The sequence below is a fragment of the Nicotiana tabacum genome, chromosome 24, assembly GCF_000715075.1.
Source record: "Nicotiana tabacum cultivar K326 chromosome 24, ASM71507v2, whole genome shotgun sequence".
NCBI lineage: Eukaryota > Viridiplantae > Streptophyta > Magnoliopsida > Solanales > Solanaceae > Nicotiana > Nicotiana tabacum.
In genome coordinates this window covers 18,598,729-18,614,016 of record NC_134103.1, presented here as the reverse complement: position 1 = coordinate 18,614,016, position 15,288 = coordinate 18,598,729, and positions in this window count along the sequence as shown.

The following is a 15,288-nucleotide window of genomic DNA, read 5'->3' as shown; positions in this document are numbered from 1 at the left end:
GCCGTCACCAAGAAAGCGGTGGTGGACTTCGTGCATTCCAACATTATTTGTCGTTTTGGTATTCCTAAAACTATCATTACAGACAATGCTGCAAATTTGAACAACCACTTGATGAGGGAGGTATGCGAACAATTTAAGATTACGCATCGTAATTCTACCCCTTATCGGCCCAAAGCTAATGGCATTGTTGAAGCTGCAAACAAGAATGTCAAGAAGATCCTCAAGAAAATGATTCAAAGTTCTAGACAGTGGCATGAAAAGCTGCCTTTCGCATTATTGGGATATCGCACAACCGTGCGCACATCAGTTGGGGCTACGCCTTACTTATTGGTTTATGGCACTGAAGCCGTAATACCTGCAGAAGTTGAAATTTTCTCTCTTTGAATCATTGTTGAAGCTGAGATCGAGGATGATGAATGGATCAAGGCCCGATTGGAAAAATTAACTATGATTGATGAAAAGCGAATGGCCACAGTTTGCCACGAGCAGTTGTACCAACAAAGTGGGGCAACTCGTTCTGAGACGTATTCTCCCGCATCATGAGGAAGCAAAAGGAAAATTTGCTCCAAATTGGAAAGGTACGTACATTATAAGAAAACTGTTGTCGAAAGGAGCATTGTACTTGGGAGACATTGAAGAAAATGACCCCGAAACAGCTGTCAATGCAGATGCGGTCAAGAGGTATTATGTTTGACCCTTTTTTGTTTCTTTGATAACCCTCTTTGGAACCTGGAAGTTACTACGAAAAAGAAAAGAAAAAAAAACAAAGTTCCTTGAACTACATTTGACTTGATTCCGAAAGGATACGTAGGCAGCCTCTCTCTGGGGTTCAGTCACACCAAAACAAAAATCTAAATTCCCTCAAAAGTGAAACTGGGGCAGATGTTATAATGGTTTGGCGATGGTTTTGTCTGAAAGGTTCCAAAGTTGTAATTCAATCCAAATCCTTTTTACCCAAATCCTTTTCAAGTCCTTCCAATCAATCGGCAAAGAGATTCAAAATGGGAGGATACAGTTACTCGGATCTGATACAACAAAATAAGAGAAATAAAATGAGAGAGTCTTATTGGTGAAAACCTCACGGGCATCATAAGGCGATGGTAAGCAGAGAAATTCGAAAATGAGAGAGTCTAGTTAGTGAAAACTCACAAAGAGCACTATAAGGTGATGGTGAGAAGAGAAATGATAGAGGCCAGCTGGTGAAAACCCGCAAAGGGCGCCACTGATCGAAAAGAGGATCCTCACAGTCACTGGCATCGACACAGTCGTGGGCAAAGTTTCTCAGTCTCAAAGCAAGAGTTGTGATGAATTTCTGAGAGTTGGACGGTTTACACAGATCATGCATCTAGGCCAAGAGGCATGTCATGTTCATTGAAGTCTGTATACACTCCAGATAAGTCCTTCTTTCTTTTCCACGAAAGGGATACCTCTTGTCTAAATTCATTTGTCTATTCCATTGTTTGCTTTTCTTTGAATCCTTTTCGGTTTAACTCTGTTCTGAAACTAAGACAAAGAAGGGAAGGCAGGACTGATTTATAGGGTTCTCACTTGATACAAGCCAATATGCAAAAGAAAAGGCACCCAATCTCGGCAAGGGCATCAAGTTGACTCCAACTGGCCATGTTGGCCGATGTTTCGAAATCAAAAACTGTTGAAAGAGGAAATTCAAAGTCAAATGCCCACAAGGGCAAAATAAAAGTTGAAAAGGTTAAGTCCCACGTGACTAACCATCATGGAAAAATCCAGAAAAGTCAGAGGTTCTCCGAGGTTAGAAATGCAATCGATATTCAGGAAACAACCAGTTGCAACTGAAAGGACCGAGACCAAGTGACTGAAACAATCAAGGCCACAAAACCAACCACCGTTTCAAACTGACATATTGTTCTTTGTTTGAAAAAAAAAAATAGGGAAACGGGTGCAATCCAAAAGCAACCTTGCAAGAAGCAGGTGCAACCAAAACGAAATTACGTAAAGGCTAGAAACAGTTTTGCAGCAACTACTGTAAAAGGGAAGTCTTCTCCAAACTCTTTCCCGCATTTTACTCATTATCTTAAAAATATATATGAAATTAAAAAGAAAAAAAAATCATAGTAGTATAGGGTCTCCAATCCCTAGCTGCGTTTTCCAACATAGGGTCTCCACTCCCTAGTTGATAATTTTTAGACATAGGGTCTCCACTCCCTAGTTGATGTTTTTAGACATAGGGTCTCCATTCCCTAGTCTGGTTTTCCAACATAGGGTATTCACTCCCTAGTTGATGTTTTAAGACATAGGGTCCCCACTCCCTAGTCGTTTTTCCAACATAGGGTTTCCACTCTCTAGTTGATGATTTTTAGACATAGGGTCTCCACTCCCTAGTCGCTTTTCCAACATAGGGTCTCCACCCCCTAGTTGAAGTTATTTTGGACATATGGTCTCCACTCTCTAGTCGCTTTTCCAACATAGGGTCTTCACTCCCTAGTTGATGATTTTTAGACATAGGTCTCCACTCCCTAGTCGCTTTTCCAACATAGGGTCTCCACTCCCTAGTTGATGATTTTTAGGCATAGGGTCTCCACTCCCTAGTCGCTTTTCCAACATAGGGTCTCCACTCCCTAGTTGATTTTATTTTTAGACATAGGGTCTCCACTCCCTAGTCGCCTTTTCCAACATAGGGTCTCCACTCCCTAGTTGATTTTATTTTAGACATAGGGTCTCCACTCCCTAGTCGCTTTTCCAACATAGGGTATCCACTCCCTAGTTGATTGATATTTTAGACATAGGGTCTCCACTCCCTAGTCTCTTTTCCAACATAGGGTCTCCACTCCCTAGTTGATGATTTTCCAACATAGGGTATCCACTCCCTAGTTGATGATATTTTAGACATAGGGTCTCCACTCCCTAGTCTCTTTTCAAACATAGGGTCTCCACTCCCTAGTTGATGATTTTCCAACATAGGGTCCCCACTCCCTAGTTGATGATTTTTAGACATAGGGTCTCCACTCCCTAGTCGTTTTTCCAACATAGGGTCTCCACTCCCTAGTTGATGATTTTTAGGCATAGGGTCTCCACTCCCTAGTCGCTTTTCCAACATAGGGTCTCCACTCCCTAGTTGATTTTATTTTTAGACATAGGGTCTCCACTCCCTAGTCGCCTTTTCCAACATAGGGTCTCCACTCCCTAGTTGATTTTATTTTAGACATAGGGTCTCCACTCCCTAGTCGCTTTTCCAACATAGGGTATCCACTCCCTAGTTGATTGATATTTTAGACATAGGGTCTACACTCCCTAGTTGATGATATTTTAGACATAGGGTCTCCACTCCCTAGTTGATGATTTTCCAACATAGGGTCCCCACTCCCTAGTTGATAATTTTTAGACATAGGGTCTCCACTCCCTAGTTTATTTTCCAACATAGGGTCTCCACTCCCTAGTCTCTTCTCCAACATAGGGTCTCCACACCCTAATTGATGATATTTTAGACATAGGGTCTCCACTCCCTAGTCTCTTTTCCAACATAGGGTCTTCACTCCCTAGTTGATGATTTTCCAACATAGGGTATCCACTCCCTAGTTGATGATATTTTAGACATAGGGTCTCCACTCCCCAGTCTCTTTTCAAACATAGGGTCTCCACTCCCTAGTTGCTGATTTTCCAACATAGGGTCCCTACTCCCTAGTTGATGATTTTTAGACATAGGGTCTTCACTCCCTAATTTATTTTCCAACATAGGGTCTCCACTCCCTAGTTGATATTTTTAGACATAGGGTCTCCACTCCCTAGTCGCTTTTGCAACATAGGGTCTGCACTCCCTAGTTGATGTTATTGTAGATATAGGGGCTCCACTCCCTAGTCGTCTTTTTCAACATAGGGTCTCCACTTCCTAGTTGATTTTATTTTTGACATAGGGTCTCCACTACCTAGTCACTTTTTCCAACATAGGGTCTCCACTCCCTAGTTGATTTGATCTTAAATGCAGGGTACACCATTCCCCGATATCTTTGCCAATATAGGGTATCCCATTCCCTTGCCACATTTTCCCAACATAAGGTACACCAATCCTTAGTTGAGATATCCTTTTGACAATAAAAGAACACAATCCCAAAAAAAAATGACATTTTCAGGGTACACCACTCTCGACCTTTTATTGCTTTTAATAAAGAAGTAGTTTAGAATTTTGTTACAATAACTCACGAAATTTTTCTAGTGCAAACTGGGGCAGAAAAATTTTGTTCGATTGTTTGTTTTGGTGTCTGAGTAGGTTTTACCTCGAGGCACAGGGTTCGAGATGACCAAAAGAAGAAATCTCAATTCAGAATAAAAGAAAAGAAAAAAAATAAGTGAATCCAAAATGCAAAAGCAATTGAAAAGATGTGGAATGCTAATACATGACTGAAGCCACGAGCATTGGAGTCGCGGTTTGATTAGAAGAAGCTATAGAACAATGAACTAGAACCTACAGCTAGCGAGCATCAAGGTTTAGATCAGAGTCTGCATGAAGAACCAGTCAAGACTCAAGATCAAGTTTATGAAGACTCATAGATAGGAATCTTGTAACTCATAATTGATAGGCTTGTTTAGTTTCTTTTTTATTTTGATATAATAGCAGGACCGCGGACCGGAGCCTCAACGGAACCTCACTCGACTCCTCAACTCATCATTCCACCATTCTCCTTGAACTACACGCGACCTGATTTCCCTATAACCCGAGATATGTACGCTGTCCAAAACTAGGACTCGGTTGCACCCTATCTTTTATTTCTTTTCCTTTTGAATAATGGTTTGGTCAAAAATTAGTCACGTGGCTCACCTAGTCTTTGCCTGAAAACTCTTCATGTTTCCAAGCAAAGAGGGGCAGCTGTGAGCACCTAATTTTTGACTATATTTGAATTTTTATCACCTTCTACTATGTAAATATTTTCAGAATTTAATATATATTTTTTAGCTTTGTAGAAAAAATTATTAATAATTTAAAAGGTCAATTATTACTATTAGTATTATTTTTATTATTATTTTTATCTTTATTTTTAAATAAAATGAATTAAAAACCGAAAATAAATAAAAATTAATTATTTTTAAAAAAAAACAAATTTCGGATGGGAATTAAAAAATTGGAAAAGTAGAAATAAAAAATTAAAAAGCAAAAGTAAAAGTAGGTAGAAATTGTTTAATAAAAAAAGTAAAAGAAAGTGGAAAATAAAAAAAAATAAAAGTAAAAGAATGTGAAAATTTAAAATATGAGAAGTAAAATAAAGTTGGAATTAAAAAATAAAAGTAAGGGTATCTGATTTTTTTTTTTAAAAAAAGTAAAAGTAAGTGGGTAATAAAAAAAGAAAAGTAAAATAAGTGGAAAATAAAAAAAGAAAAGTAAAAAAGTGGGATTTTAAATATATTAAAAGTAAAAAAAGTGAGAAATTAAAAAATAAAAGTAAAGGAAAGTGGGGAATTATTTTTTTTTAAAAAATAAGAAAAATGGAAAGTGGAAATTCTTTTTAATAAAAAAAAAAATCTGAAATTTCCGAAATTTTTTTCTATAAATAGAAGAGAAATGTGATGATATAAATAGAAGAGAAATGTGATGAAAAAGAGAGAGAGAGAAAGGAAAAAATAGGGAGGAAGGAATTGAGAAAAAATTATTTTCTTCTTCTAGGATAAGGAAATTTCTACTCGTGTCATTCTTTCTTCCGCTTTCTTTCAAAAAATACAGCAATTCATCACCTAAACCCCAGCCCCGAACCAACTGGAAACCAAGCTAAAAAGCACCACAAAAACGATCCGAAAATCCAGCGAAGCATCAATAAAAAAGGTTCACTTCTCTTTCTATTTTATTTTTTTCTCATTAATGTTTTGGGTCACTCTGTTTTAATTTAACTTTGAGTATGATATGATCGAGTTCGCATCTGAGTGTGCTAAGATTAATTTGTTCTCATGTTGAGTATTTGTTAAGATTAATTTATTGTCCTTTTTAGTAGTTCATATGGTTAATTTTATTGATGAATATGTATTAATTCGTTACTTTTCTTGTTTATTCAATGAAGTAATGGCTTTCCATTTTAGCATGCTTTAGTTTCATTTTGATCTCCTATCTTAGTGACTAAATTGATCCTGCCTGTATCTACCTTTTCCTGCCATAAATTTAGTCTAATTTCAAATATTGGTTAGCAGTAAAATTATAAGAGATTAGGTTGGGCCATGATTGGTGTAAGACTTTAATTGAACTTCCCTACCGTATTTATGGGCTAATTGTTGCACATGACCAAAAACAAATAAACATTCACAAGCAAGCCAACTTTTTCCATAATTAATTTACTTCATTTTCTCCATAACAATATACATACCTCATGACCTTACAATAATGTCAAAATTAGTAATTGAATAATATTCGAACACCGTAGCTTGATTTAGGCGCGATTAATAATAAATCATCGTGACTATGGGTACGGTTCCTGTGGCATAGTCATGATACCTAAACCCCAATTCAAGTACGCGTTTCACGCGACTTGACCATAAGTTCAAATAATAATAAAAATAAATATGTTGTAAATCGCGGGTTCGTTTCACATGGCGCGGTTCGTAATATGTACCAAAACGATAAGTGTGCGTCATCGCGACTTGTTCAAATAAATTCCATAAATATTAAAAAGCGGTAAAAGACAAAAATGCACAATGGGTTTAAAATATGTAATAAATCAGATAATTATGCCAAGTATTAATTGTTAAGCGACCGTGCTAAAATCACGGAACTCGGGAGTGCCTCACACATTCTTCCAGGTTAACATAATTCCTTACCCGGTCTTCTGTGTTCGCGGACCAAAAATAAGAATCAAATTTTCTCGATTTGGGATTCTAAAATAAATCTGTGACTTGGGACACCATAAATTATTCCAAGTAGCGACTATGAATAAATAAATAATCTCATTTCGAATAATGTCACTTAAATTGGAAAAACTCCCTAGAATCAATAAATGACTTGGTGAGATGTGGAACGGGCTGAGCCAAGACCCACCCATTTTTCTTGAGCTCATCAACCCATTTTCTATCGGCCTTTGTAGCTCGGAAACCTACGCCGAAGAACTTCTCATTGGCGGTTGACGTAACGGGCTCTATGATGCCTTGTAGATATACCCCGAGCCCTTTTCCGGGCTTGTACCCATGTTTAATAATTTCAGTGGCGACCATGACCGAGGCATTAGATAAGCAAGGTTGAGGGAACGGGGGCCCTTCTTCGCATTGATCAGCGATCACAATTTCGAAGGCTTGGTAGACAATGTGCTCACTTCCTTCTCTAGCTTCGATACATGGGACTGAAGGGTCCCTGTAAATGGACTGTTCATCCTCCCCGTGGACAACAATTTCTTGGTTTTCATGTTCAAATTTGACCATTTGATGAAGAATGGAGGGCACAGCTCCTGCAGTGTGAATCTATGGTCTTCCTAGGAGAAAATTGTATGAAGTATCCATGTCCAGAACCTGGAAAGTTACTTCGAAATCCATAGGGTCAATGGTCAAAATCAAATCAATTTCCCCTATTGTGTCTCGTTTGACACTATCAAAAGCGCGCATACATACATTGTTTGGTCGGGTTCTTTCTGTTCCAATTTTCATCCTCTGGAGCGTTGAGAGAGGGCAAATGTCGACCCCAGACCCACCATCTAGCATGACTCTCTTCATATAATAACCTTAGCATTTGACAGCCAAGTGAAGGGCTTTGTTGTGGGCGGCTCCCTCTTGGGGAAAATCATCACGGCTGAAGGAAATCCTATTAACTTCAAAGAATTGTTCGGCCATTCTTTTCAGTTGTTCAACTGAAGTTTCAACCGGGACATATGCCTCGTTCAATGTTTTCAGGAGTACCTTCTGATGTTCATTTGAGCTAATAAAAAGAGATAAAAGTGAAACCTGGGAAGGAGTCTTCCTGAGCTGGTCAATTATTGCATATTCCGAAGTTTTCATTTTTCGAAAAAACTCTTCTGCTTCCTCAGAACTCACAGGCTTCTTAGGCGGAAACCGTTTATCCTTGCTCAGTTTTAACATCTTTTGCTCTTCTGGGTTGTGGTACTTCCTAGGTTGGTTCATTTCGTTCACCTCTCCCATAATCCCTTTCCCCTTGTAAGTAACCACTGTTTTGCTATAATTCCAGGGGACTGCAGTGGGGTCTCTCATAGGACTCTATGGTGTGCGGCTAATAACCACGTGCTCATTCAGCCTTGGTGAAATTACCGGCCCCCGCGCCACATAAGTCCCTTTTGGCACATACAACTTTGGCACATTTAGCGTGACTTTTCTCGGCTCAAATATTTTGGGAGTGTTCAACATGAGTTGTTCTTTCCTTGGGTCCCTAGGAACATAGAGAATTGCGTCCTTAGCAGGTGCTGCCCCAGTATTTGTTTCTGCAATTTGAGGAGTTAGAGTGATTTTCTTCTCATTTCTGGCTTGTTTCACCGCCGCTTTAGGTCTTGCCTCTAAATCGACAATGGCGATGATAGATTTCAAAGCTAGATAAAACTCTTTATCATCACAAATCATTCCAATGACCGTCCCGTTGTTATGAGTCGGTAATGGATTGTTAGTCACATTGGGGACTTCCTCGTCCCTCAGCACCACTCATTTTTGTTCTATCAAATTCTCAACGGCTCTCTTGAGAGTCCAACAATCCTCCGTATCATGACCCTCTGCCCCTGAATGATAGGCACACCTAGTACCGGGCCGGTATGATGGAGATTCCGGATTTTGCCGGTTTGGAGGCACAAGTTGCAATAGACCCATCTAGGCTAATTTTGGAAACAAGCTAGAGTAGGACTCACCAATATGGGTGAAGTCGTTTCTCCTAGGATGCTCACGAGGGCGTGTATTATGTTGGTAATTGTTTTGTGGGGGACGGGGGTTATATGGAGCTTGGTAAGGATGGTTATTTCTGGGAGGTGGAGCTTGGTTTTGGTTGTAGTGTTATTGTGGCCGTGTATAAGGTTGGGCATTCATCACCGCATAGGGAGGCGATGCCACGACATATGCTGCATCTTGATGGGGGTAGTAGTATTGTGGGGTTCTGGAAGGCAGGTAAGAATGATCGCGGGATCGATGAGGGCCTCTCAAACCTGAAGTCATCATGGCTCCTTCTTCCCTCTTTTTTCGATTTGCTAAACCTCCAGAGCCGTTCTGGATGGCTTGGGAGGTGGCTCTCAAAGTAGATTGACTTATGATTCGGCCAGTTTTCAAGCCATTTTCTACCATTTCTCCGATTTTTATGGCCTCTGCAAAAGGTTTGCCCATTGCAGACATCATGTTCTGAAAGTAATCGGCCTCTTAGGCCTGCAAGAAAACATTGACCATTTCTGCCTCATCCATAGGTGGTTTCACTCTGGATGCTTGCTCACGCCACTTGATAGCATATTCACGGAAGCTTTTCGCGGTTTTCTTCTTGAAATTGGTCAGAGAATTCCTATCTAAAGCTATATCCATATTGTATTGAAATTGCCTGACGAAATCTCAGGCCAAGTCATCCCATATATGCCAATGGGAGATGTCCTGATCTATGTACCATTCTGACGCAATTCCCGTCAAGCTCTCCCCGAAATAGGCCATCAAAAGTTCTTCTTTTCCACCTGCCCCTCTCAGCTGATTCCAATATCTTTTCAAATGAGCGATCGGGTCTCCGTGCCCGTCGTACTTTTCGAATTTTGGCGTTTTAAAACCAACGGGCAAATGAAAATGAGGAAACATACACAGATTGGAGTAGGAGACACTCTTTTGGCCACTCAGGCCTTGCATGTTCTTCAAACCTTTTTCGAGGCTTTTCATCTTCCGAACCATCTCTTATTGCTCGGGGTTTCTCATAGCTCTTTCCTATTCCATAGGAGACTCAAACTGTGGGTGCTGAGGGTAAGAGTTTGGGGTAACATGAGTATTGTCTAGCTGAAATTGCGGGACTTGAAAAGTGAAAGCTGAAGGCTCGAAGCATGGCCTGGGAACTGTTGGTTGTGCCGTAGTAGAGACTGGTGGTGCGGTGAATAATGTAGAAGGTACCCCTGAAAATGGTGCCTGGGGGCGAACCTCAGAAGGCATACCGGTGAAATTAGCCGATATAGTGGGGTACCCAAATGGGATGAATGGGTTTGTTACTGGGATGGGGACATTAGAGATTCCACTCGTCCTGGGAAGAAGTTCAGGAAATCCGGGATTATACCGGGCGGTTCTTTGCCATTAGACCAAGCGTCCCACATTTCTAACATGCGGACGCGCAGCCTCCTATTTTCCTCAGTGGCTGCAAACTCTGACTGTGGAATAGCCGATACATGACTATCCTCAGGCTCAATAATTGGTAGATGACTTTCAGAGGCCATAGGAACACTGCCTTTAGATCTCGTGAAGTAAGGATGGGAAGCCAGATTACCACAAAACCAACCACCTAAACAAGACCTTTGATATTTGCACACACAACAATCTGGTTAGTTTGAGATATTTAAGAGATAAGGAATCGCATATTGGGGATGCAATGCACTTAAACAATTAAATATTTCTAAATGTCTTTGCAACGGCTGTATGTTTTATCCCGGCTTTACTATCTCTTTTCTCAAATTTTGAATCCTTATTTCTTTTTCCTTCCCTTATTGTTGTTTTTGCTCTTTTATTTTTCACTCCTTTTTCTTTCTTGTTCACTCAATTTTCCTTCTTTTTCTCTCTTTTTCTTTATTTTTCACTCATATTGTCTATAGCTACGATCGAATCCGAGGGGGATTGCCTACGTATCATGACGCCGCATGAATCAGATCATTACGTAGTTCAGGAAATAAATGCAGAATAAAAGAAAAGAAAATTTTGGTTTTTGGTTTTTTTTAATATTTCATTAAATAAAATCTTTTTGGGTTTTTCTATTACAAAGATTTTGGAAATACTGATGATTAAACATACATACTCAAAACAAAAAAAAGACTCGAAAAGGTAAAATACAGACTCAAAGCCAAAAAAAAATCAGGAATACATAAGAGCCTCTAATACTACTCCGGGGGCCCGGTGGTACATCAGTCGGTCTCGACGTGGGCCTACGTGCAATCTCTTCTTGAAGGTATTCTAAATCATCCATCACATGACGGACAAAAGTCATCATAGAAGTAAAGAACATGGACCTGGTCATATCTTCGCATTCATGGCATTTCATTGCAACGTAATCATCGATTTCTTTAATCCTCATTCTAATGACGCCCTTTTCTTGGAGCAAGCGTCCAATTTGCTGAGACCGGGCCTCCAACACTTGTGTGGCCGTATGGTTTTGGTCTTGCAATTGTTGTATGACTTCTTCCAATCAGGAAATCAATGTATAGTAATGCTCTCTTTCAGCTTTGAAATCCTTTGTCTGTTGGACCATTTTATTTTCGAGATTAGTCAGCTTTTCCCTTAAGATCGTGACCCCTCTATCATACTTTTGCTTTAAATGCTGAATAAACCTTGCCCGTTCTTCTGCATTATTCGCCAATTTTGCCCGAGCTTTTGCCAATTCATCCTCGGGCTTTGTCAAATCAAACCCATAATCATGAACTTTCCGCCTCAGATTGCTTATGAGTCTTTCATTTTTTTCACTTTTTACCGAGTTTTCAGCAACTATTTTCATTTTCTGAATCTGAGCTCGGAGGGCTTCATTTTCTCGGGCCAACCTTTTCTTTTCTCCTTCATCCTCGGCAGCCTGCAAACTATTGTTAAATTTTAGGTTTTTGATTTGATCCTCTAGTTTGCTTATGGTGGTCTGGTATTCCTTTTCTTTAGCTAACCAAACCCACTGTTCTCGCGCTCCATCGGTGAATTGTTGGACATGTGGTCTTTTGGCAGGCTGTTCTGTCTCTTGATCGACTCGAACTCTCTTACCATACCAGGTTGTGTAGTTAGATTCTACTTCACTTGAGGAACAATCCCGTACTTGAGTCTGTGGCTCCAGAAACCTACATTGATGCCAAATCTCGCGAACCTTTTCTTCTGGGAATGCGGCTTTTGGGCATAGTTCAATAACTTGTGGACTCAAATCTTAATCATAAGGGATTGTTTGGTATCTTCCCAATTGGCGTAGGACTCGATGCGGAGCATATGGCTGAATACTCCGAAGTCCCATCAATAAAAGAAAGCACACTCCGGCAGACATGTAAATAACCTCATTGACCGTGAGCCAACTGAAAGTCCACTCAATTCGGTTTGCGGTCAAAAAACCCAAATACGCGAACCAAGCCTCAGTACCCTCCGGTAACTCATGACCGTTTACCCAATTTTTGTATTCTTCAATGCAATCGAGTCCGGTCAGACCGTAGTTCATGTACCTCGGGCGATGGCAAAGATGTTCCACCAACCACATTTGCAAAAGCAAGTTGCAACCCTCAAAGAACTTTGTCCCAGCTCGACAGGCAGTTAGAGATCGATAGATTTCTGCGAGAATCATCGGTATAAGAGTGCCGTTGGCCTTTTTGACCATAAAGTCGGCCATTCCTGCAAGTCCTAGCTCTATATGTCTGTCACTCCTTAGGCATATCAGAGTGCCTAAAAAGGCAACTACGAAGGCTAAACCTCTGCGTGCTTCCCATTTGTTTTTATTTCCCTGATGACTCAAACCATTGTCCAGAGCCTCAAATCCTCGAGGATCCCCATACCGGCTGTATAAGAAGTGGAATGTGCAAAATCGTTTGGCCAAATTTCCATCTTTAACCTGCCGGCTAATGCTCAAAAGGTCCAAAAACTTATGAGGAGTTACAGGTCTTGGTGCTACTGGATATTGGTGCCTGAGATTCCCGTCAAGACCAACATAACCTGCCATCTCTTCTAGCAAATGGGTCAACTCAAAATCAGAGAAGGGGAAAACATTGTGCGTCGGGTCCCAAAATGATATCAAAGCTTCAATTATATCAACCCTTGGTTTAATTTTCAGAAGCCCGGTGAGCCCACCTAAAGCCTTTGTCACATAAAGCTTGCTGACCTCCCCCAGGTCATTCCACCACATGTGGAGTCCCAGTGGAATCTCATCTACGACCCGAAAAGGTACATTCTCAACGGTGCTAATTCTGCACACAAATTGAGGACAAAAATCAAAACCGACACATTTTCCAAAAACACAAAGTGGTTAATTTTAAAAATCCAAATCAGTAAATTTCGTAACAATTTTTTTGTTTTGTTGCAAATACGGCCCTTTCAGCACTTGAGGAAAGTTTTTAGGGTTGTTTTTGCCAAATGAGGTTGGTTATAGGAGAAAAGACTGACTTGGGTTTACATTGTGGCTATTCTTGTGAAAACAGCTTTTCGGCGCTCCAGGAGAATGTTTTAAGGCTATTTTGATAAGAACGACCCCGGGTGATGATCATGTTTCAAAAGGTTCTTATTTTGGTTAGTTTTGAAAAAATGTGGTCGGACCTGATAGGGGTTGCCTACGTATCTCACATCCGGTGAGAATCAGACCCGCGTAGTTCGGTAGGTTTTGGAGCAATAGGAAAACACGACTTATTTTGAAAATGACTTTTTTTTCCAGAGTTTCAGTATTTTTCAAATATCTGGATTTTCAAAACCGGGTAATTTTTTTTTTTTACCTCACTCTTTGTTTTTTCTTGGTTCCATTTTTCTATTTTAGAAGCCGGTCAACATGCAAGCCGAAACAAACATATGCACAAATAGAACGTAAAATGCATCAAGATGGTCAAATATATTGGGTACACCTGTCCTAGACAGACCCAACCCCTATGTTGAGTCCCCAAAGTCAAATGCACGTGATGCAAATAAACGTTCCTACTAGGGATCCGGCATGAGGCTATATTATTCTAGGTTTAGATCCTAGGTGTGTTGTTCTAGACCTGGCTTACCCGAGCAGACAACTCGAGTCGAGGGGGTGCAGCTTACCAGAAATACAGAAGCTTCACCGGCTTTACAACTTGTCCGAACCTCGTTCTAAAATTAGGGTATGACTCTAACAGAAAAGAAGCCACGCGAAGCGCACGCTTCCCAAAACATTTAGAAGACTCAGAGAGAAGAGGATTTCGTAACAGTTTATATACAGTTCAAGCAATATCAAAGCGGTAAAAAGCGGCATTTAGCACATTAGGCTCAAACACGTAAAAATCAGATAATAAATAAAAGCCAAGTATAACAGCTATTCTAAGCTCGAATTCTGAACCCTGAACCAGAGATTCTGGGTTCTTATTCCCCAGCAGAGTCGCCAGAGCTGTCACACCTCCATTTTCCTGAGGGGATAAGGGATAGGGAGTTTTTTCAATTTAAGTGACATTATTCGAAATGGGATTATTTATTTATTCAGAGTCGCCACTTGGAATAATTTATGGTGTCCCAAGTCACAGATTTATTTTAGAATCCCAAATCGAGAAAATTTGATTCTTATTTTTGGTCCGCGAATACAGAAGACCGGGTAAGGAATTCTGTTAACCTGGGAGAAGGTGTGAGGCATTCCCGAGTTCCATGATTTTAGCACGGTCGCTTAATAATTAATACTTGGCGTAATTATCTGATTTATTACAAGTTTTAAACCCATTGTGCATTTTTGTCTTTTACCACTTTTTAATATTTATGGAATTTATTTGAACAAGTCGCGATGTCGCACACTTATCGTTTTGGTACATATTACGAACCGCGCCACGTGAAACGAACCCGCGATTTACAACATATTTATTTTTATTATTATTTGAACTTATGGTCAAGTCGCGTGAAACGCGCACTTGAATTGGGGTTTAGGTATCATGACTATGCCACAGGAACCGTACCCATAGTCACGATGATTTATTATTAATCGCGCCTAAATCAAGCTACGGTGTTCGAATATTATTCAATTACTAATTTTAACATTATTGTAAGGTCATGAGGTATGTATATTGTTATGGAGGAAATGAAGTAAATTAATTATGAAAAAAGTTGGCTTGCTTGTGAATGTTTATTTGTTTTTGGTCATGTGCAACAATTAGCCCATAAATACGGTAGGAAAGTTCAATTAAAGTCTTACACCAATCATGGCCCAACCTAATCTCTTATAATTTTACTGCTAACCAATATTTGAAATTAGACTAAATTTATGGCAGGAAAAGGTAGATACAGGCAGGATCAATTTAGTCACTAAGATAGGAGATCAAAATGAAACTAAAGCATGCTAAAATGGAAAGCCATTACTTCATTGAATAAACAAGAAAAGTAACGAATTAATACATATTCATTAATAAAATTAACCATATGAACTACTAAAAAGGACAATAAATTAATCTTAACAAATACTCAACATGAGAACAAATTAATCTTAGCACACTCAGATGCGAACTCGATCATATCATACTCAAAGTTAAATTA